The 21,529-nt window shown below is 42.4% G+C and overlaps 1 protein-coding gene across 1 annotated transcript in view; it reads left to right on the forward strand.

The window, feature by feature from the left end:
- RAB39A (RAB39A, member RAS oncogene family) overlaps positions 1 to 21,529 on the forward strand; it is a 41,009-nt gene that overhangs the window by 12,938 nt on the left and 6,542 nt on the right. The gene's annotated exons all lie outside the window — the stretch shown is intronic.

The following is a 21,529-nucleotide window of genomic DNA, read 5'->3' on the forward strand; positions in this document are numbered from 1 at the left end:
TCAGGGAAGTTTGCTTTAAAAATGACCACCTCGGCCGGGTGTGGTGGCTCATGCCTATAATCCCAGCACTTTGGGAGGCCAAGGTGGTTGGATCATGAGGTCAGGAGATTGAGACCATCCTGGCCAACGTGGTGAAGCCCCATCTCTACTAAAATACAAAAAATTAGCTGGGTGTGGTGGCATGCACCTGTAGTCCCAGCTACTCGGGAGGCTGAGGAAGGAGAATCACTTGAACCTGGGAGGCAGAGGTTGCAGTGAGCCGAGATTGTGCCACTGCCTTCCAGCCAGGCGACAGAGCAAGACTCCATCTCAGAAAAAAAAAAAAAAAAATCCACTTCATACAATCTACCTGGCCTGTTATAAGTTAGGTAGATACTAGGAAGTTCCTAGCTATAAGAGAAGACATTATGAAGAAAGATTATACGTTCTCAAATTATAGGCATTGCATATCATTTTTCTTTACAGTAGCATTTTCAACATGATATTAATAGATGTAATTTGAGAAAAGGGTTTCATGATCAAATAGTTTTGAAAATGCTGGGTCATTGCAGGACTTCTCAGATGACTTTTAATATACTAATACACATTGTGAACCCCCAAGGCAGATATGGTGTTTCCCAACCCAGAGTCCTATTACACAGTGTTTTGCAGTACTAGTGTTCTACAAAACATACTTTAGGAACTGATACTTTAAAGAAAAAGTGTAGGCAATTCCTTAAATTTTAGGAATATATTTGAGGACCTCTTGCAGTTTATTCTCTCATATGATTCTCTATGTCTTGCTGATGCTTCTGGATGATTTCCTCAACTGTCCCTTTTTAAATACTTGATTACTATATTTTAGGTAAAGATCTAATAGCTCTTGACAGTCCCTAATTTTTGTCCCCTCATTCAAAATTCAAAGATTTATCTTCTTGCCTGACCTCTAGTCACTTGTCATATTTTTACACAGATCATATAAACTATTAGCACTTGTTTTAAGCACAAAGCCTTCCGATGAGAATCACTAGTAAATCTGGATGAAAGATAAAGGAGCAAATGGACAAATGATCATAATTTTAGATTTCTTAGATATAAAAAGGCTGTAAAAAGGCTATGGGATTACGAAAGCAAAATTTAATGAAGCTAATAGGAGGGGAAATTTAAGACAGATTTGGATCAGTAGCAGTGACTCACGCCTGTCATCCCAGCACTTTGGGAGGCTGAGGCTAAGGCTGAGGCGGGTGGAACACTTGTGGTCAGGAGTTGGAGACCAGCCTGGCCAACATGGTGAAACCTTGTCTCTACTGAAAATACAAAAAGTAGCTCAGTGTGATGGCAGACACCTGTAATCCCAGCTACTGAGGAGGCTGAGGCAGGAGAATCACTTGAACCTGGGAGGGGGAGGTTGCAGTGAGCCAAGATCGTGCCACTGCTCTGCAGCCTGGGCAACAGAGAGAGATTCCATCTCAAAAAAAAAAAAAAAAAAGGACTGACATTTGATAGAACAGATGGGTAGATGCTAAAAAGATAATCAAAAATGGAATAGAAAGTATAATTATTGTATAGCAGAGAACTTTTGGAAGAGAGGAAAAAGAGTAAGAGGTAAATTGAAAACAAAGTCCAAGTGAAGAAGGAAGGACACATGAGAAAACTACAGAGGTCAACCACACTGTGGTCAACATTTTGGCCATTTTGATAGGTAAGTTAACTACAGCCATCGGACTGGGAAGGAGCAGAGAGACAATCTAAAACAACAGTCTCTTGGTTTATTTGTTTTTTGAGATGGGGTCTTGCTCTGTCACTCAGGCTGAAGTGCAGTGGTGTGATCATAACTCACTGCAGCCTGGAACTCCTGGGCTAATTTTTGTTTGTTTGTTTAGAGATGGTATCTTGCTTTGTTGTTTAGGCTGGAACTCTTGGCTTCAAGTGATCCTCGTGCCTCAGCCTTCCAAAGTGCTGTGATTACAAGCATGAGCCACCAACACTCACCCTCATTTCTTATATAATATAATTAATGCCCATAGAGGCTGTTACTTGCCCAAGGCCTTATAGTTTATTAGTGGTTTGCACAAGAACCCAGTTCTCTGAACGTTTTCAGTGCTCTTTCAGCTATGCCCATCCTCTTGGGATCGTTGAAACAAGTTTTAATGGCATGTTGTATGGGGGGTGTGTGTGTGTATGTGTGTGTGTGTGTGTGTATGTCTCCAGAGGGCAAGCTAGAATTTTGTATGATTTCTGTCCTGAAAAGTATTTTGGTTTGCATACAACTCAACTTCCCATCCCTGTAGACCCAAGTTAATTATTATGTTCACCCAAACCATTATTTTATTGCTATATTCTGAAAACAAAAGGAGAAATAGCTTTACACAATAGTAGTAATACAGGTAACTGTCAGCAAACACCTGTGGCATCAGTAACAAATAACCCTCCCCTCTGTGCAATACTCAGTGACTACACTGCTACACTTAGTAACAGTAATGAACTTTAACACTGAAGTGGAGAAACTTCTGTGAAATGGTTAGCCTTGTTAGATAAGAAGTGTTGGGTATTGCGCAAAGCTGGGCACATACTGAATGTGATGTCCTAAAGCTTCATAAGTACTGTGAAATAGCTTTCCAGTCCTTAAATGCTGTCCCATTTTTTTTGTTTTCTGGAGAAGATGAAATTAATCAGGACAAGGATTTACTTGTGGAAATCCATGCATTTATTTACCTTAAATATATGCCAGGCACTAAAGATAAAATAAATAAGTTATAGTCTCACATTCAAGGTCCATACAATCTCTGTACTGGGTAAAATCCAGGCTACACTGCTGTAATAGACTGCTAAGATATGGCAACTTAAATAATGTAGAGCTTTATTTCTCTCTTATAATAGTAGTCCAGAGGCTGGGTGCGGTGGCTCATGCCTGTAATCCCAGCCCTTTGGGAGGCTGAGGCGGGTGGATTACTTGAGGTCAGGAGTTCAAGACCAGCCTGGCCAACATGGTGAAACCCCATCACTACTAAAAATACAAAAATTAGCTGGATAGTGGCAGTTGCCTGTAGTCCCAGCTACTCAGGAGGCTGAGGCAGGAGAATTGCTTGAACTCAGGAGGCAGAGGTTGCAGTGAGCTGAGATCGTGCTACTGCACTCCATCCTGGGTGACAGAGTGAGACTCCATCTCAAAAAAAAAAAAAAAAAATGTAGTCCAGAATGAGCAGTCCTGGGTAATCAGGGGGCTCTGCCTCAACATCGGTTTCTAGGGTTCTCCAGTCATTTTCATTTCTTAGCAAGCAGGAAGGAAAAAGAGGAAGCGTAGGCAATTGACTTCTTCACGTAGATGAATGTCAGACTGTACACGATCCTTCTTATATCCCATTGATCCAAATTTAGTGTCATGGCCACAACTAGCTGCAAGAGAAGCTGGGGAATATAGTCTCTCGATGGGTTGCTATGTGTCAGCTAAAACTCCTGGAGTTCTGTTAATAGATACTGGAGGCTAGTCAGTGGTCTTTCTCACAGACTTATAGCAAAGAAAGAAAATAATCTTGGCTCAAGGCAACCTCCACCTCCCGGATTCTCCTGTCTCAGCCTCCCAAGAAGGTGGGATTACAGGCGCATGCCACCACGCCCGGCTAATTTTTGTATTTTTGGTAGAGACAGGGTTTCACCGTGTTAGCCAGGCTGGTCTCGAACTCCTGACCTCGTGATCTACCCGCCTCAGCCTCCCAACATGCTGGGATTACAGGCGTGAGCCACTGCGCCAGGCCAGAAAGAAAATAATCAAACAATTGCAGAAAGAGCTGGTAAGTACTTAAATAAGTTTCAGTGACAGAACAGGAGGAGGAATTGTCATCTGTGCCTAGGGTGATGACCATTTTCAGGGGATGTATCCCAAAGGAGGTGATGCTTGATTCTGGGACGTGCTGGATATATCAGTAGTAAGAAGACAGTAGGAAACATTAACAATAGAAAAAGAAGCCAGCCAGGCCAGGCACGGTGGCTCACACCTGTAATCCCAGCACTTTGCGAGGCTGAGGTGGGTGGATCATGAGGTAAGGAGTTCAAGACCAGTCTTGCCAAGATGGTGAAACGCCGTCTCTACTAAAGATACAAAAATTAGCCAGGCATGGTGGCAGGCACCTATAATCCCAGCTACTGGGGAGGCTGAGGCAGGAGAATCGCTTGAACCCCAGGGGGCGGAGGTTGCAGTGAGCCAAGATTGTGCCACTACATTCCAGCCTGGGTGACAGAGTGAGACTCCGTCTCAAAAAAAAAAAAAAAAGAAGCCGGCCAGCCATGGTGGCTCATGCCTGTAATCCCAGCGCTCTGGGAGGCTAAGGTCGGCAGATCGCCTGAGCTCATGAGTTCAAGACCAGCCTGGCAACATGGCAAAACCCTGTCTCTACAAAAAAAAAAAAAAAAAAAAAAAAAAAGAAGTGGTTTCTTGTGAAGATAGCAGATTGAACATCTGTGTCTATTTTAGCTTTTTTTTTCCCCTGAAACCTTACTACAATGACAATAGCATTTTTTCCACCCATAAATCCCTGAACAAGGAAAACAGGTAGGAGCCAAGAGCAACAAAATTTTGGAAGCAGGAAAGCAAATGGGGAATGGTAAACTAATTCGCAGATTCAAGAAAACTGATTGCTGAGCTAATGGTAAAAAAAATATCTAAAACCCAACCCAATGTATACTGTTGAATCCCCCCCTCCAAAGACTTGGGAAATGGTGGCACCAGTTACTTCTGGAAGTGGGAGTACTAAAATAAGGATCATTGAGTGTGAGTCTGTTTAAGAAGGATGGGATTCTGCCATTCCTTCCCCCATTCCATATATCAAACAATTTTCTCTCCCCCGCCAACCACATTGGCAAAAAACTGGAAACTTATTCTTTGAAAAGAATCAAAAATAGGGTCTTTGGCTGGAAGCACCAGGCATTTTGAGGTTGGGGTTCCTTATTGAAAGTAAGGGCTTTAAGTGAATGTTGTCATGTTGGATGCTAAAACTGTCTAGCCCCCTTTCTCCACTCAGCTCCTCAGAGTGCTGGCAGTCAAGCCTTCACCCTTCAAGAAATACACTGGTAAAATTATTTCTGGGGATTCTGACCAAGCCAAGAGGAAAGAATTAAATATACCAACATTTGAGTTTGCTGAATTAAATGGTCCAGCATGATCATCTTACAGTGAGGCATTTAGTCTTCACGAAAGATTACAAGAAATATTAGGAAATTTGTCATGTGAAACCTAGGGACCAAAACAAACAAACAAACAAACAGGAAACAGCAACTGGAGAAACAGAAACTTAATAAGGGAAAAAGAGAATGTTAAAAAACAAAAACAAAACCTGTCCTTAATTCTCTCTGAGAGATAAGGAAAACATTGCAACCGTAAAGGAACAGGACACTACATATATATATATACACACACACATATATATATATATATATACACACACACATATATATACACACATATGTATATATATACATACACATATATATGTATATATATACACACATATATGTATATATATATATATATATATTTTTTTTTTTTTTTTTTTTTGAGACAGAGTCTCGCTCTGTTGTCCAGGCTGGAGTGCAGTGGCGCCGTCTCGGCTCACTGCAAGCTCCGCCTCCTGGGTTCACGCCATTCTCCTGCCTCAGCCTCCCGAGTAGCTGGGACTACAGGCGCCTGCCACCACGCCCAGCTAATTTTTTGTATTTTTTTAGTAGAGATGGGGTTTCACCATGTTAGCCAGGATGGTCTCGATCTCCTGACCTCATGATCCGCCCACCTCGGCCTCCCAAAGTGCTGGGATTACAGGCGTGAGCCACCGCACCTGGCCGATACTATATTTTTTTAAAAAAAGAATATTCTGGCTGGGCAAGGTGGCTCACACCTTTAATCCTAGCACTTTGGGAGGCTGAGGCAGGCAGATCACTTGAGGTCTGGAGTTTGAGACCAGCCTGGCCAACATGGTTAAACACATCTCTACCAAAAATACAAAAATTAGCCAGACGTGCTCGTTTGAACCCAGGAGGCGGAGGTTGCTGTGTGCACTCTGGCCTGGGAGACTTTGCAAAACACAATAGCAAAACTAAAACACTCAATATAAAGTTGAAAAAAGAAATCTCAAAAGGTAGGACAAAAAGACAGTGACTTAGAAAATAGAAAAAGATGATTTTTTTTTTTGAGACAGAGTCTCACTCTGTCACCCAGGCTGGAGTGCAGTGGCGTGATCTTGGCTCACTGCAAGCTCCGCCTCCCAGGTTCACACCATTCTCCTGCCTCAGCCTCCCGAGTAGCTGGGACTACAGGCCTCCGCCACCACACCCGGCTAATTTTGTTTTTCTGTATTTTTAGTAGAGACGGAGTTTCACCGTGTTAGCCAGGATGGTCTTGATCTCCTGACCTCGTGATTCACCCACCTCGGCCTCCCAATGTGCTGGGATTACAGGTGTGAGCCACCGCGCCCAGCCAAGATGATTTTTTTTTTTTTTTGAGACAGAGTTTTGCTCTGTCGCCCAGGCAGACAGAGTGCAGTGGCGCGATCTTGGCTCACTGCAAGTTCCGCTTCCCAGGTTCACACCATTCTCCTGCCTCAGCCTCCCGAGTAGCTGGGACTATAGGCGCCTGCCATGGCGCCCGGCTAATTTTTTGTATATTTAGTAGTGGCGGGGTTTCACCGTGTTAGCCAGGATAGTCTCGATCTCCTGACCTCTTGATCCACCCACCTCAGCCTCCCAAAGTGCTGGGATTACAGGCGTGAGCCACCGTGCCCAGCCTGATTTTTTTTTAAACAATAAAGGACTCTAGTCCAAAAAGTTCAATATACAAATATTAGGCATTCCAGAAAGATAGAAGAGAAAAAACAGAGGAGAGAAATAATTAGTAAAGCAATTCAAGAAAGTTTTCTAAAATTTAGGGACTAGAGTTTTCATATTAGAATGGCCCACCACAATAGATGAAAGTAGAAACACCAAGGCAGTCATTATGAAATTTCGGAGCACTGGAACCACAGAGAAGTTCCTACAAACTTCCAGAGTGAAAAAACAGGACACATTATAAAAAAGATCAATCAGGAATCAGATTGGCTTGAGACTTTCCAGAAACAACAGTGGAAACTGAAAGGCAGTGGAGAAATGACTTCAAATTTCTGAGAAAGGAACAGCATCAACCGGCAAAAAAAAAAAAAAAAAAAAAAAAAGAATAAAAATCTGAGCGAATTCTCTGTCTTGCCATGTTATCACTCAACTGTGAGAGCAGATTAAATCAATATGCAAAATTTCAAAATATTACCTCATGTAGCTTTTTTTAAGGGAGCTACTTGAAGATGTCATGTACACACACACACACAAGTAAACCAGGGTGAAGAGGACATAGGGTACAAGGAACAGCTCTACCTCTGAAAAAGGCAAGGGAACCTCCCAGGAAGATGGTGAAGGGAGATCTTAGGATCACGTGTGTGCTGAAGGGAGATCTTAGGATCACGTGTGTACTGAAGGGAGATCTTAGGATCACGTGTGTGCTGAAGGGAGATCTTAGGATCACGTGTGTGCTGAAGGGAGATCTTAGGATCACGTGTGTGCTGCAGATACCAAGGACAGCCATGCCAGATTGGAGCAGGGCAGGTTGTAGGAGAGACCTCAGGAAGATGAAATTGACAGAAAGCTAATGGAAATAAACTTCTTACAATAAGGCAACTGGCAGAGAGTTTGAGATTGAATTATTGAGAAGTACATGGAAAATTTAGCAAAAAGGAGAAAACGAGAAAAAGACGATGTGGTAGGGATATTTAGTGTTCATATCTAATGCTTCTTTTTTTTTGGACACACGGGAGGATTATATTTCCCTTCCCTATTGTGCTTAGGTAGAGTCATGTGAGTAGTTCTGGCCAGGGGATTTGAGCAGAAGTTGCATGTGGTGATTTTAAAGCACAGCCTTCACCCCGCACCCCTCCCCCGACCGCCCCCAGCCGAGAGGGATTCTGTCTGTCGCCCATCCCCCAGGCTGGAGTGCAGTGATGTGATCTCAGCTCACTGCAGCCTCAACCTTTCTGGGCTCAGGTGATTCTCCCACCTCAGCCTCCCAAGTAGCTGGGACTACAGGTAGCTAGGACTACATGTTAGCCAGGATGGTCTCGATCTCTTGACCTCGTGATCCGCCTGCCTCAGCCTCCCAAAGTGCTGGGATTACAGGCGTGAGCCACCGCACCCAGCTAAAGTTTGCGTTTTTATAAGTTATCTGTACACTTACCACACATCCTCACTTTTCCCGTTCCCCCAACTTGTCAATATCATTCACCTTAATTTTAGTAAGGTCATTTCTTAGCACTTAGGTTACTCTGACCATGTAGATACTTTTCATTGTTGAGCCCTGGAGTACACTGTGACTTTCTTTTCCTTTCCTGCACAACTTTTCCTTCCAGTTAATTATCTTGCATATTAGTCAAGATGGGCCAGGTTATGCTACAGTAACAAACAACCCAACTCTCAATAGGAAGAACATTAAAGAATTTGGGGCCAGGCCAATGGCTCACACCTGTAATCCTAGCACTTTGGGAGGCCGAGGCAGGGCAATTGCTTGAGCCCAGGAGTTTGAGACTAGCCTGGGCAACATGGAGAAACCCCATCTCTACAAAAAAATACAAAAATTAGCTGGGTGTGGTGGCACGTGCCTGTAATCCCAGCTACTCAGGAGGCTGAGGCAGGAGAATTGCTTGAACCTGGGAGGTGGAGGTTGCAGTGGGCTGAGATTGCGCCACTGTACTCCAGCCTGGTGACAGAGTGAGACTCCATCTAAAAAAAAAAAAAAATAGAGAAAAGAACAAAAAGAATGATGTTTAAATGACTTGAAAATAAAAGCTGAATAATTTCAGAAATAAAATGAAATGAGAAAAGGATTCACATCAGTTACAAACTCCAGGATGTGGAAAGATACATGAAATCATATGAAACAAAGCCACGTAGAAAAAGCCATATGAGAAAAGGATTCACTTCAGTTACAAACTCCAGGATGTGGAAAGATACATGAAATCATATGAAACAAAGCCACGTAGAAAAAGCCATATGGAAGCAAGCAGCAGTCACAGACGTGGTGGGAGAATTATAACCCAAGAAAACATGTCCTTTCATTGTGTTAGATCACATAATCCACTGTGTTATATGGAATGGAAAATAATCTTGAGAAGCTGGTCATTGTCTCACTATTGTTCTGCAAAAGGATACCAGAAAGCACTGGAATAAGTGCCGAAGTCTTTTATACACTTTCTGATACCATATCAAATAAAAAATAAGCATCCTTTCATTATCACCTTGAAAACAATTAGTGAAGCTAGAAACATTTCTCATTAATTTCCAAATAAATTATTTCCATTTTCACACATAACTTGTTCTGCCTTCCAGAGTCCACTGCAAAGTACGATTTGAATTACTACCCATTTAAATGCAGTAGTTCTTTAGAAAATGTGGATGATTTTGGCCGGGCGTGGTGGCTCACACCTGTAATCCCAGCACCTTGGGAGGCCGAGGCAGGCGGATTACAAGGTCAGGAGATCGAGACCATCCTGGCTAACACGGTGAAACCCTGTCTCTACTAAAAATACAAAAAAAAGAAAAAATTAGCCGGGCATGGTGGCCGGCGCCTGTAGTCCCAGCTACTCGGGAGGCTGAGGTAGGAGAATGGCATGAACCCAGGAGGCAGACCTTGCAGTGAGCTGAGATGGTGCCACTGCACTCCAGCCTGGGTGACAGAGCCGTCTCAAAAAAAAAAAAAAAGAAAATGTGGATGATTTCACCTATATGTGTATAGAGTGTGCAATTTTCAGCCCATTTCTCCCCTTTTGACTTTACAAATCCCTACTATAAGTATTGAAAAGAGATAAGCTTTTTTTATATTTCTCTTTTATTCCCCCATTTCCTCAGCATTTGAATGCTGCCTGGGCACAAGCTAATGAGGTATGAACATATTCAGTTGTTTATTTGTTAATTTACAAATACTGGTAGGACTCATGCATGCCCAGTTCAGTTTTAAACACTAGGGATACAAAGTTTAAAAAGAAAAAAAGGCTGGGTGCGGTGGCTCATGCCTGTAATCCCAGCACTTTCGGAGGCCAGGGCAGGCAGACCACTTGAGCTCAGGAGTTCAAGACCAGCCTGGGCAACATGGCGAAACTTCGTCTCTACAAAAAATACAAAACTTAGCTAGGCAAGGCGGCAGGCGCCTGTAATCCCAGCTACTGGGATGCTGAGGTGGGAGGATTAGTTGAGCCTGGGAGACAAAGGTTGCAGTGAGCCAAGATCATACCACTGCACTCCAGCCTGGGCGACAGAGCGAGACCCTGTCTCAAAAAAAAAAAAGACAAAATCCTTGCTCTCATAGAACTTATCTTCTAATCAGGTTATAACACAATAAACTGTAAAAATTATATAGGATGTCAGAATGTATTAACTGCTACAGAGGAAAATAGAGTGTAAATACTAAACAGAGAGTCCTAGGGATGGTAAGAAAGCATCACTATCATAAAATGATTATCTGTTATGAAAGAAAAATAAAAGGTAAGCATAGGGGAATTGATTCACGTATTCAAAGAGGAAATATGACCCATTACATTTCGTCAGGATATATATGGCCTCTACAACCACAGACTTGATTTTTGATGGAAAGACCCTGGAATTACACAAAGAAAAAGAATCTTAAGATTGTTTGTGTGAAGAAAGAATATTCTAAGTTACAAGTGCCAAGTTTCAGGATCTTAGGTGAGGGCAGGGACTGTTAGAGTCAATAATAATCAAAGGAGTAGGGAGGCTTGTGTTTTAGCCTCTTGAAAACAGTGCTGAGGGCCACAAGGCAAGTGAAGCAAATAAAATAAAGCATCAACACAATGACTGTTCCCAGAAGGGCAGTAGGAATGTAATGTCATGCTGAAAAACAGGCACCCACAAGGCTAATGCATTCATAGGCTACTTGATGCCAAGAGACTTTGGCATCGAAGTACTTTTGTCCTCTAAGTGCCTATTTTACAATTGGCAAAGCCACAAGAAGGGCATTTCCAGGGTGGGAACATCTGGTTCATTTTACCTAAGGAAGTCAGCAAGTGCTTACTATTTTGTTGCTTTTTTAAGAGGCCTGTGCATATCCAACAAAGTTCATGATAATAACACATAAGATCTATATAATCTTGCCATTTTCAGATTTTTTTTTTTTTTTCGGAGACACGGTCTCAATCTGTCACCAAGGCTGAAGTTCAGTGGCGCAGTCATAGTTGACTGCAGCCTTGGACTCCTGAATTCAAGCAATCCTCCCACCTGGGACTCCAAAAGCACTGGGATTATAGGTGTGAGCCACTGTGCCCGGCGTCTACTATAAATAATCTTGAGCAGTCCAGGGCCTATGGAGTTTTGTCCTTCATTTAACAACAGCATCTTATCTTCAGTGCCTTTTAGGAACTAGACAACTGTTTAATCTGAGATATCATTTACATTTTTTAGAACCTCAGTAATCATGTCGTTTGTGTAAAATTCCAAACTCCTCAATAGATCATCCACACTTGATTGCATTAATCATATATTAAGTAATTCTTTGTAAATGTATGCAAACTCCAGTGCTGTCAAATAATCCCTTGTCTATATATTATTTTAGGAAAAATAATTAAAGAGAGGAAAATCAAACAGTTAATAATGTTTAGATAAACAAGGCAACCATTTAGTCTCATTATGCTAAAGCAAATATGCATAAGAATGAACCTTGTGGATGAATAAAGTATGGCATATACATACAATGGAATATTATTCCATTGAGTAGAAGGAAATTCTGTCATAGGCTACAACATGGATGTACCTTGAGGACACTGCACTAAGTAAAATAAGCCAGTCAGGCCAGGCATGGTGGCTCATGCCTATAAACCCAGCACTTTGGGAAGCCGAGGTGGGCAGATCACCTGAGGTCAAGAGTTTGAGACCAGCCTGGCCAACATGTGAAACTCTATCTCTACAAAAAATATAGAAATTAGCTGGGTGTGGTGGCACATACCTGTAATCCCAGCTGCTTGGGAGGCTGAGGCAGGAGGATCACTTGAACCCAGGAGGTGGAGGTTGCAGTAAGCCAAGACCGTGCCATTGTGTTCCAGCCTGAGCAACAAGAGCGAAACTCTGTCTCAAAAATAAAAATAAAAAAGGCCAGGTGCTATGACTCACACCTGTAATCTCAGCACTTTGGGAGGCCGAGGCGGGCGGATCATGAGGTCAAGAGATGGAGACCATTCTGGCCAATATGGTGAAACCCCGTCTCTACTAAAAATACAAAAAAAATTAGCTGGGCTTGGTGGCGCATGCCTGTAGTCCCAGCTACTCAGGAGGCTGAGGCAAGAGAATCACTTGAACCTGGGAGGTGGATGTTGCAGTGAGCCGAGATCACGCCATTGCACTCCAGCCTGGCGACAGAACGAGACTCCGTCTCAAAAAAATAAATAAAAATGAAAAATAAAACAAGCCAGTCAGAGAAGGACAAATACTGTATGATTCCACCTATGCATGAGGTATTTAAAAACTCACAGAAGCAGAAAGTGGAATGATGGTTCTTGGAGGCTGTAGGCTGGGGAAATGGGGAGTTGCTGTTCACAGGGATAGGATTTTGTCATGTAAGATGAGAAATTTCTAAAGATCTACTGTACACCTTGGCACTTAAAATCAATGCTGTACACTTCACTGTACACTTAAAAATTGTAATGAGGGTAGATCTCATGCTATGTGTCCTTCACTGCAGTTTATTTTAAAAACTGAACTTTAGTCTTGTAAAACTATGTTGAAAGATATAAGAGATTTGTGAGCTTGTTTTGTACCATTTTTTTCTTACAAAGTCTATGTTGACTCTATCGGTCAGGTCCTTGGTTGCCTGCAACAAAGCCAGCTTGAGAACCTTATTCAAAAAAGAGAGTTAGTAGAAGCATGGTTGAGGTGCAGAGACTTGATGGGAAGGTGGAGGCCAGGCTTGGAATGAATGAAAAGATCCCGGGAGTCTGGGCAGTAAGAACTGCAGGAAGCCAGTGTGGTCCCCACAATACTGTTGCCCCCTTTCTGCCTGCTCACCCCTTGCCATAAGAAGCTCCAAATCACTAGTCGGCAGCTTCAGCTGCTAATTCAGTAGAAGCATCACGGGGTTTTCTAGTGAAAGCGTTTCTCCCTTGAATACTAAAACCTTTATATCAGCAAAGTTCAGAGTCACAGGGATTAGACGCAACAAAAAATTTTAGTGACTCATTAAGTGGAATTGTGAGAGGCACCATCACCCTATTTTCACCCTTTGCTTCCCATACCACAGCTTCTGTTTATGGGGAAAAAATACCACCTACTATCTTGCTCACTAATTTAGAACGTAGACATCCTGAAGGATTATGCTAAAATCTTACAAGGTGTCATCTCCTGGAAATGGGCATACCTACCTCTTAATAACCCATTTCACAGTTTTATAAGGCCAGACGCCTCTAGATGATAGTGGTGTGATATGATCAATGAATCCCATGGCATCATTCCATTTCCCTATCTCCACCACTGTTAAGTGAATTAGTTGATCTGTGGCAATGTGTAGGATACCATGACTATGTATAAGGCATTCTGCATGTTCATGAATGGTGGTACTAGCATGGCCTAAATCCAGATTAAATATATTACAATGACGACATATCTGTGTCCCCTCAATGATGGTCTCCCAGAGTAAGGTACCATATTCAGGATGTCGGTAGCTACTGGAAAACTGGGTAGTAAGCAATAACAGTTCAGGCCAACCTAGGTAAGATTAAGTCTATTGAGCCCAGGTACAGCTTCCATCTCCCTACCATGAGTTCAAAGTGGGATAAAAATACTGACTCATAATTACAGGACAGGACATTCTGTTCCATTGATTATTAAAATTTTTTCATGGAGGGGTCTTTTGGTGGCCATTCGCATAAGATACAAGAATGCACATACTCTAGACTCATCAACAGACCTCTTCCTCAAAGCTCCTAATAACCAGCCCCCTGATCTTGTTTTTTACCCAGCACGCCAAACCCTTCTCGTCTGCTCATGACTTGGTGTGGATCTTTACCTACGTCTCTCCATCTCTTCCTCTGGAAAAAGTAAACAGTGAGATGTAGCACTAGAGGTTCCACAAATGGAACTTTTCCGCTGACTTTCAATTTCTCCATTGAGTGTGGCTTCCTGATGCTAGCATATTGTTTAGAGCCATTTGTAAGACAGACTTGAATTTTTTTCCTCTATAATTATAGGGAAATCCAGATAAGGCCATGAGTTGAGAGGGTGCTGTAAGAATAGGTGTGCTGGGTCTGTGAACTTTGTTATTCCAGGTCCATTCAGGTCCCGCCCCATATTCCTTCCTATATATGCGACCTCTCCTTGGTGATGAAGCTCCAGCCTGGTGAATCAGAACACCCAGCTTATGATGGACATTCAGATTGCACAATCATTTGGTGTTCCACCATCAGGCATTCAGTCTCTATCAAAGCCAAGTTATAAGCCAAGAATTATTTTTCAAAAGTATAATAGTATTTGACAAAGAAAGCATGCTTTTTTTTTTTTTTTGAGACAGAGTCTCGTTCTGTCGCCCAGGCTGGAGTGCAGTGGCCCGATCTCCTCTCACTGCAAGCTCCGCCTCCTGGGTTCACGCCATTCTCCTGCCTTAGCCTCCCAAGTAGCTGGGACTACAGGCACTCACCACCATGCCTGGCTAATTTTTTTGTATTTTTAGTAGAGACGGGGTTTCACCATGTTAGCCAGGATGGTCTCGATCTCCCGACCTTGTGATCCACCCACCTCAGTCTCCCAAAGTGCTGGGATTACAGGCGTGAGCCACTGCACGCGGCCAAAAGCATGCTTTTATTCCAAAATTCCACTTCTGTAATTGGCCAGTGGAGGCTTCCTGGGCCTGATGGAGCATTCCAGGCTGCTAGAGGTACTTCAGGCAGGCACTATTAGATCTGATGGACCATGGGCCAAGTGGGCTTGCACTGTAGCTTGGACCAGCCGAAGGGACTTCTCTTGCTTTCAGCTCTATCAAAGCTAGCAGGCTTTTGGGTTTTCCACTTAATGGATCAGAGAAGCACATTATACTGATAGTGTTTCCTCCAAAATTAAAAAAGGTTCATGCCTGTAATCCTAGCACTTTGGGAGGCTGAGGCAGGTGGATCACCTGAGGTTGGGAGGTCGAGACTAGCCTGACCAACATGGAGAAATCCCATCTCTACTAAAAATACAAAATTAGCCATGTGTGGTGGTGCATGCCTGTAATCCCTGCTACTCAGGAGGCTGAGGCAGGAGAATTGCTTGAACCTGGGAGGCGGAGGTTGTGGTGAGCCGAGATCACACCATTGCACTCCAGCCTAGGCAACAAAAGTGAAACTCCATCTCAGAAAAAAATAATAAAAAATTTAAAAAATAAAAAAGGTTCCCCAAGTATTATGCATTTTTTTTTCTTGGTAGGGGGTATAAAATATGGTAACTTTTCTTCTTTGGAGAGGTTTCATCAACATACCCCTGATTAAAGGACTCCCTTCCCCCAAGAAACTTCACAGAGATTGCTGGCTACTGTATTTTCATTGGATATATCTTTAGGATGTATGTATTTCTGAATATATAATTTATCCACCCCCTTCAACACTGATAATGCTCATAGCAACTCAATGACCTCAGTGTGAGAACATAAGACCACACTAGTAATAGATATAATGTTGGGCACCTTTCTTTTTTTGCACTGCTAGTATCTGTTTCCCTCAAACTTCCTCACTCTCTCTGATGTTTCTCCTGTTTTCACAACAGCTATGTAAGTGGCTTAGACCAAATCAACCATTCATTAATTCACTAAGGTGCACTGAATGCCCACTATGTGCTAGGTACTTGAAAACCATTGATATTCAACAGTGAGCAGTATTGACATGGCACCTGCATGCCTCTGATAATCAGCAAGCCAGTAGCATGGATCCAGAAAGAGGAAAGGAGGGAAAAGGATGCTATACAAGAGTACTGACCTTGAACACACAATGATCCTGCCCACAGCCTAAGAAACAGACTCTAGCCAAACAGAGCAGCCATTTGTCCTTCTCTGGAGTGATTAGTAAGAGGGTTGAAGTGTGCCTCCAGTTCTCTTTTATGGGGAGAGGAAGGTTGAATGGAACTTCCATTTCTTCCTATAGTAGAAGCATAAATGTGAGGAAAAAAGGAAGAGTTTCTCCTGATATTAGCAGTATTCCTTGGCAGTGTTAAGTGCCCACTTGGGATTGGTTATAATTAATTCATAGTGACACCAGCCTGCCTGGTTGAGTGATTTTCCCCGGAAACATACAGCTGCATGCTGGACTGATCCAGAGATAGAAGTTTCCCAGATGAATATGACAGAGGGATAGGGGCTTGGAAATTGAGATATTTCCAAGAGAACAATTATAATGATGTCTCATTGAACTCAAGATATGGAAAAAGGCAAAGATAGGAGAGTATTAATGGATAGAAAGTGATAGAGCTTCGGGGTCTGTTGTGGGGTGGGGGGAGGGGGGAGGGATAGCATTGGGAGATATACCTAATGCTAGATGACGAGTTGGTGGGTGCAGTGCACCAGCATGGCACATGTATACATATGTAACTTACCTGCACGTTGCGCACATGTACCATAGAGCCTAAAGTATAATAATAATGATAATAATAATAATAATAAAAAGAAAAAATAAAATAAAATAAAATAAAATAAAAAAGAAAGTGATAGAGTTGGTCAGTGGATTACAAATCTTGATGAAATTAAAGAATCACCACAGTAAAAAAGAATAGACAAGCTGGCAGGCTGTGAGGTTTTGATATATTTAGTGGACTGTGTAAATTTCCAGTTTTGGAGGTAATTAATATTTCTGATGAAAAGGAAATGGATAAGAAAGGAAGAATAGAGAGAAAGGTTTATTAGAGATGAGGAAGTCAAGCAATTTGAGAAGGCAGCTCATCCAAATGGATGTTGAAATCAGTAAGCAGAATGACAGGAATTGAAACAGAAAGAAAAACAAAGTGCTAAAATCTTTAGTACATGGAGAATGACCAAGCAGTTGGCAGATGACAGAGCCAGATGGCATAAGCCTCAAAGGAGCAGGGGATTTTTTTTACAACAGGGGTTGGGAAAGAATAATTATCAGGAAGTTGCACTGGGGAAACAGAAGCCATCTCCTCCTGATCCTAGAGAATGGGCAACGTGAGTGTGCTGCAGGGGAAGCAGTGTTCTCAGGGACCAGCAGTTTTCAATTAAGGCAAGGAAAGGAGACTGCTCCTCTGGCAATGGGATAAGATTTGCTGATAGTGTAGCCTTCAAAGTATGAAAAAACCAGCAGCTTTCTTTTATAATTAAAACCAGATCTTCCACTTGAGAGGGACAAGGGACTGCTAGGAGCTTATAACCCCGATCCCTCTCCTCCAAAATTCACCTTCCCTATCATCACATTACCCTCACACTGTATTTAGGGGTTTTGTATCTGCTTTATCATTCTTGCCAGAGAATAGTCTCACCTCTTCATTCCTTCGTAACACACGAGACCAGATTAGAATCCATGCCATTTATTTCTCTCTTCCTTCCTTGCTTCTGTTCTTCTTTTCTTCCCTCCATTCCCTGACCCCACAATTTTTTTCCTTCCCTTAAATCATCCATTAATTCAGGGAGTTTTTTAAAAAATTTTTCTTTTCTTTTCTTTTTTTTTATTTTTTTTGAGACAGAGTCTCTGTCGCCCAGGCTGGAATGCAGTGGTGCGATCTCAGCTCACTGCAACTTCTGCCTCCTGGGTTCAAGCGATTCTCCTGCCTCAGCCTCCCAAGTAGCTTGGACTACAGGCATGCACCACCATGCCTGGCTATTTTATGTATTTTTGGTAGAGACGGGGTTTCATTATGTTGACCAGATTGGTCTCAAATTCCTGACCTCAGGTGTTCTGCCCACCTCGGCCTCCCAAATTTCTGGGATTACAGGTGAGAGCCACTGCACCCCACCCATTCAGGGAGACTTTCAAAGCCTAGAGGGAAATAGACATAAAGTGTCATACTACAAGAGATTGTTGCTTAAAAATAATTGTTATTCCTCATCAACTCTTGAGTTCCTTACAGGGAGGCCTCCCTACCTAGCGCTTTTTGAATCTGTTCCCTACCTTCTCATAATTCCTTCAAGAACTTCTAGAGACCTAAGTGTCTCAACTTATGGGAGGAAGGTCAAGAGAAAGATAGCTGCTCCCTCAACACTTCTGTAAGACCTGCCTTTCAATTCAAGTTTTCCATCTGAAGCCCTGCTTCTTCCCCCAGAAGATTGATAGCAACAGTGCCCAATTGTTTTAGGAAAAGCACTACCTGCAGGACAACTATATCTGAGTCTGAAGCCCCACAGACCCACACACAGAAGCTAGAAATCAGGTTATTACATAGAAGTGACAGACGTTATATTGAGTCCTTTTATTCCCGACTAATTATTAATAAGGGTTGTTTTATAATGTGTATTACATATACTTTGCTATAATTTTATTCTGTAGGATGATTTGCCAACTGTATTCTAAGTGTGTTTTCAAAATTAAATACAATCAGTTAATAGGGTTGCTTATTTTAAAAAGAAAATTTTAAAAAAAGTTTTTTGAAAAGATAGTATTTCCTGGCTGGGCACGGTGGCTCACACCTGTAATCCTAGTGCTCTGGGAGGCCACGGTGGGTGGATCACCTGAGGTCAGGAGCTCGAGACCAGCCTGGCCAACATGGCAAAAACTCATCTCTACTAAAAATAAAAAAATTAGCTGGGCATGGTGATGGGCACCTGCAATCCCAGCTACTCGGGAGGCTGAGGCAGGAGAATTGCTTGAACCTAGGAGGCGGAGGTTGCAGTGAGCCAAGATTGTGCCATTGCTTTCCAGCCTGGGCAACAGAACAAAAACTCTGTCTCAAAAAAAAAGAAAAGAAAAGAAAACATAGTATTTCCTACAGGGAAAAACATGCCTCTGTGTAATACATAAGCATTTCAGCATTGAGTTTTCAGCCACAAAAGACATTTTTAAAATATTCTAGTAATGGTAAATTAAATGGATAGGAGGGATAAAAGTGATGCAGGCTTGATGCTGAGTAAATTCAAGCTTTCAGTCTAAGAACATAGCCTTAATTAGATTTCTCTTAAGACACTGCACATCTGCCTAAATTCACACATATAAAGATGAGTGACAAAACAATAACAAATTAGTTATCCCTCAAAGTTAAAATATAGCAACTGCATTATTCATAGCCTGCCAAAGATGGTGGGAGATTTTTCTTATTGTCAATTTCTTTTCTTTTTTTATTTTTAGAATCTAAGCACTGGGTTGGTGAAAAACTCAATTTCTCTATAATACTATAGTCCTTGACAAAAGTTTTTCAAAAATAGCCACTTGGGAATCTCTCTACTAGGAATTCTGAGGAGAAACAGGGAAGCAGGAGAAATAGAAAGAAAGAGGAGGTAAAATGGTTTGCACTGCCACAACAAAGCTATTTATGGCATCAGGTCACTGAACTGAGCTGTGATTTCAGCAATGAGGACAAGTAGGAAAGTATGACGGTAACAAATAACCCACTGGCCATTCACAAAGATCTTGGTGCCTTAGGCAGGTAGTCAGATGAGTTTGCTCTAAGACCATTGACAAACTGGAAACTGAGACGCATGGGATCTCTGGTTTATACAACATTTAGCACTTTTCCTTTCCAATAAGGTTAATTAATCCAATATTGGCTGCGGTGGCTCACGCCTGTAATCCTAGCACTTTGGGAGGCTGAGGCAGGTGGATCACGAGGTCAAGAGATCGAGAGCATCTTGGCCAACATGGTGAAACCCTGTCTCCACCAAAAATACAAAAATTAGCTGGGGGTGGTGGCACGTGCCTGTAGTCCCAGCTACTCAGGAGGCCAAGGCAGGAGAATTGCTTGAACCCGGGAGGCAGAGGTTTCAGTCAGCCGAGATCGCACCACTGCACTCCAGCCTGGGCGACAGAGCAAGACTCCATCTCAAAAAAAAAAATCCAGTATAACAAACATATTATGACATCTGTCATTTGCCGTGCAATATGATTGACATAACAGCAAATCCAGTCAGCATATCGAGAAAATTAAGATAATCATAATGGCAGAATGCCAGTGGTTCAGAGGAACTATAAGAAGAGTACCTAAGAAAGAGGTGAGTGGCAGGGAAGGCTGCTCAGATGGTATGATTATTGAGCTGACTGTTGAAGCAGAAATAGGAGTTTCTTAGACAGAAAAGGGGTAGAAGACCTTCCAAATAGATAAAACAACATGTGGAGGGGCAAGACACATAAAACAGTATAGCCTTGCCACCTTGCCTCATGATTCGGCCAGGAAACAGATGGCACAATTGTAGGTTAACCGAAAAGAGTTTAATGAAGTGACTATTTCCAGAGATACAGTCAGCATCAAGGATACTAATAAAGGATGGTGAAGCATTCAGAGCTAGCAACAGTGGGAAGCCATTGACCACCTGGCTGGAAGAGGAGAGGACAGAGAATGGTATTACCAGAACGTGGTGACAGCTGTAGCCATGGGAGAGGGTCTACCCTACAGAAACCCTGACTAGAAGCAGAGAAATACCACCACTGCTAAACCACAGCCCGGCAGAAGCAAAGAGAGGGATAAATACGCTGACTTCTCTTTCCTTCTGTCTCCAGCCGGCGCCTCCCATTGGCTGAACCCCCCTGCAAGCCAGAGGGCAAGGGAGTTTGGGAAAGCTTTCTGTGAAGGACAGCTTCCTCAGGCCTAGAGAAAGATGGAGACTAGATCTGGAGAGACATACAGAGAATCGTTAGCACACCTCAGATTCATATCCCAGGTCCATACAGTCTCCTGTTTCTTGAATAGGTGTAACACAAGACTGTACCTGTAACTAATACTGTGACAAGTCTGCTGTCTTCGTGAGTTTGGGCTGTTATAAGAAATTACCACAGAATGGGGATTTAAACAACAGAAATTTAGTTCTTACAATTTTGGAAGCTGGAAGTGAATGATCAGGGAGATAGTGGTGCCAGCATGGTCAGGTTCCAGTGAGGGCCCTCTTCTGGGTTGCAGACAGCCATCTTGTATCCTCACATGGTAGAAAGAGGACTAGAGTGCTCTCTGGGGTATCTTTTTTTAAGGGCACTGATCCCATTCACGAGGGTTCCACCGTCATGACCTAAATTACATCCCAAAGGCCCCTCCTCCTAATCCTGATACCACCACATTAGGGTTAGCATTTCAACATAAGAATTTGGGAGGGACACAGTCATTCAATCCATACTACAGCCCTTGTTTCTTTTTCCTAAATTGATAGAGAGAAGAGTTCATTAAATTTTATGATGAGTGAGATTCTTAAGATCTAGTTTGTTGTGCAACCTGTGCCCTTCACTCAGTCTTTCAATATGCTTATTTTTAACTACAGTGATGTAATAATCTATCAGATTTTTAAAAGCAAAAACAAATAATCAGACAGCATATGATGACATGGCATATAAGTGCTTATTTGTCTAACTAAAAATAACTACTACTTTCGTGTTCTGTC

Source organism: Pongo abelii, chromosome 9, assembly GCF_028885655.2.
Source record: "Pongo abelii isolate AG06213 chromosome 9, NHGRI_mPonAbe1-v2.0_pri, whole genome shotgun sequence".
Classification (NCBI taxonomy): domain Eukaryota; kingdom Metazoa; phylum Chordata; class Mammalia; order Primates; family Hominidae; genus Pongo; species Pongo abelii.